This window comes from Eurosta solidaginis, chromosome 5, assembly GCF_040869045.1.
Source record: "Eurosta solidaginis isolate ZX-2024a chromosome 5, ASM4086904v1, whole genome shotgun sequence".
NCBI classification, from domain to species: Eukaryota; Metazoa; Arthropoda; class Insecta; order Diptera; family Tephritidae; genus Eurosta; species Eurosta solidaginis.
This window is the reverse complement of record NC_090323.1, coordinates 164,707,204-164,710,962: the sequence shown is the minus strand read 5'-3', so window position 1 is coordinate 164,710,962 and position 3,759 is coordinate 164,707,204.

The window sequence follows — 3,759 nt, the reverse complement described above, 5'->3', positions numbered from 1 at the left end:
GCATGGCCGTTAACACGATAACTCGAGCAAAAATCGACATATCTTTACTGAACTTAGTTCACGTACTTATCTGAATACACTTTATCTTGGTATAAAAAATGAATGAAATCCGACTATGGCCACGCCCACTTTTTCGATATCGAAAATTACGAAAAATGAAAAAAAAGCCATAATTCTATACCAAATACGAAAAAAGGGATGAAACATGGTAATTGGATTGGTTTATTGACGCGAAATATAACTTTAGAAAAAACTTTGTAAAATGGCTGTGACACCTACCATATTAAGTAGAAGAAAATGAAAAAGTTCTGCAGGGCGAAATAAAAAACCCTTGCAATCTTGGCAGGTATTACATATATAAATAAATTAGCGGTATCCAACAGATGATGTTCTGGGTCACCCTTTTCCACATTTTGGTCGATATCTGGAAAACACCTTCACATATACAACTACCACCACTCCCTTATAAAACTCTCATTAATACCTTTCATTTGATACCCATATCTATATCTCGAAAAGGCGACCACCTATAGAACGAAGGCCCACTCCCTTCTAAAAATACTCATTAACACCTTTCATTTGATACCCATATCGTACAAACAAAGTCTAGAGTCACCCCACGGCCACCTTTATTGCCATACATCAAAAAGGCGTCCACCTATAGATCTAAAGCCCACTCCCTTTCAAAATACTCATTAACACCTTTCGTTTGATACCCATATTGCACAAACGCATTCTAGAGTCACCCCTGGTCCACCTTTATGGCGATATCTCGAAAAGGCGACCACCTATAGAACTAAGGCCCAATCCCTTTTAAAATACTCATTAACACCTTTCGTTTGATACCCATATTGTACAAACGCATTCTAGAGTCACCCCTGGTCCACCTTTATGGCGATATCTCGAAAAGGCGACCACCTATAGAACTAAGGCCCAATCCCTTTTAAAATACTCATTAACACCTTTCGTTTGATACCCATATCGTACAAACAAATTCTAGAGTCAACCCTGATCCACCTTTATGGCGATATCTCGAAAAGGCATCCACCTATAGAACTAAGGCCCACTCTCTTTTAAAACGCTCATTACACCTTTCATTTGATTCCCATATCGTACATACACATTCTGGAGTCACCCCTGGTCCACCTTTATGGCGATATCTCGAAAAGGCATCCACCTATAGAACTAAGGCCCACTCTCTTTTAAAACGCTCATTACACCTTTCATTTGATTCCCATATCGTACAACCACATTCTAGAGTCACCCCTGGTCCACCTTTATGGCGATATCCCTAAATGGCGTCCAACTATAGAACTATGGCCCACTCCCTCATAAAATACTCTTTAATGCCTTTCATTTGACACACATGTCATACAAACACATTCCAGGGTTTCCCTCGGTTCATTTTCCTACATGGTTATTTTCCCTTATGTTGTCACCATAGCTCTCAACTGAGTATGTAATGTTCGGTTACACTCGAACTTAACCTTCCTTACATGTTTTTTTAAGTATGCATGGTTTATTAATTTTCATAAAGTAAATGTCGGCCTGGAAAGCTTTCAAATTTTCTTCTTCTCAGTGTACGTGGTGCAACCTCCTTTTTTCAAAATTTCTATTTACCGTCACAAAATCAACTTACATATTTAATTCCATATTTTTCGTAGGTCTCTGGTAATGAATCATCACATTTTTACCATTTTATGAAGTTTTTGGTGTCGAAAAAGTCGGCGTGGTTTAAAACCAATGTATTCTGGGTTACGATAAGCGTAATCGTAAAAATATTTCCATTTGTAATCATGTTATCGTGTTAACGGATGGCGATCCAGCACAAGGTTGCGAGTTTCATTCGCTATAATGAATTAGGAATCAACTCTTAATTTTTTCATAGGCGTAAATGTACAAGACAACAAATTAAAACTTAATAGGGACACTTCCTATTGGGTGAGTGAAATAGCTGCTAACTGCAATGGTGGTTGGCAAGGAATTGCCTTGGGGTCGAAGGGAATTGTTTACCACGTCTGTTCCATCAGACAGGTTTTCTCCACTGTCCATAGGAAAACCCTACTTTTTCCCACATTTCCTCTAAGTAAAAAAGGTCTTCCCCATTACGCGGAAAAGCTGAATGCCAGAGCCAATATATTAAGTTTAAAATCTCTCTAAATGAGAGGGGGGTTGTTTAACAACGTTTGCTGATGTAAATCGCGAGCATTCCGCACAGGTCTAGAGGAGCTTATTACCAGGTCGTTATTGGCATAAAATCAGTCCTCCTACTGCCGGTGTGAAACCATTGAGCTATATGTTGCTCGTATTATACAAATAGGCAATAGCTTCTATTACTAATGACACGTCCTCGTAGATATAACCAATACCGCCTCCCCCGATTCTTGGATATCGTAAACCCGAGCGTCACAGTTACTAATGCCGCCATTGTCACACTCTGGTGAGATCTATTACCGTTAGCACCCTCTCTGGGCGTCATTGTTACTGATTCCATCGTCATTACTCTCTGGTAAGAGCTTACGCCGTTAACATCCGAGCGTCACCATTACTAATTAAACCGTCGTTTCTCTCTGGTTAAAGCTTGCGCGGTTAGAACCCTCACCAAAATCTCTGGTTAGATCTTACGCCGTTAGCACGCTCTCCCATCGTCACCGTTATTAAGTCTGCCGTGAAAACACTTTGGTGAGATCTTACGCCGTTATAACCCGAGCGCCACCGTTACTTTTTCTGCCATCATCACTCTCCATTCGTGTGACCAATACCAACTTTCATGCGTTGTGCGCATGTTTTCGAAATCTATACATTATTTATATAGGTGGGGGAAATGGGATCGCCACCCTATTGAGCATGCCCCAACTTTTGATCAAACACATCTAAAACATCTTTCTATGCTGATTATTTTGATATAGGAAGAATTTATATGCCTGAACCCTTAATGACATTGCGTACTACGTTACAAGCACACGCTGGGTATAAAAATTTGAAAACTTAGTTGAAGATTTTTAAAGAATTCTCGGTTTTACAAATTTTTCGAAAGCTTTTTCGAAATTCATGTATATTTTGGAAAATCTGAATGTATACAATGTTAATGTTAAACTGAGTGAAATTCAGATTTGGAAATAAACTATATCAAAATTTACAAAATTGACCGCATTAAATCGGTGAAAAAAAAAAAACGCGCCAATCACCCTAATAACTCTGCGCACATATTGATGTCATCACAAATCAATTACATGTTAAAAATCAATTGAATTTCCCAAATTTTCCATTATTTGAATTCGTTCATTTTATTTGTCATTATTTATTCGCCAGTTGGTGCTTTAAGTAAATATTGTATTTATTGGTCGTGACAGCAGCAGCAACAACAGTAACCACATAAACGCAACAGGCCATTTGCGTGAACAAACTTTGTTTGGTATTTACATACATACATACATATGTATATACATTCATATCAAAGTATACCTTTGTTGACTTATGCGGTTTTTGTTTGATTTCGTCCTTTTTGTGGGTTTTATTTTTGTTTCGTTTAAATTTGTATTGACAAGTGCTCATTGGCTTTGAACTTTTGCCTTTTATAAAAGTTATTGAAAAAATTTAGTACATTTTACAATTTTCTCAAACCTCAGTTAATCTAATGAAGTTATCGTGGTTGCGTATGCATGAAAGCCTGACAAGAAAAAACTTGTGTTTGAAGTTGTGAAAAGGCAGTAATATAAAAAACTGTAGTAAAAATTTTACAACAATTTAAAAAAAGCA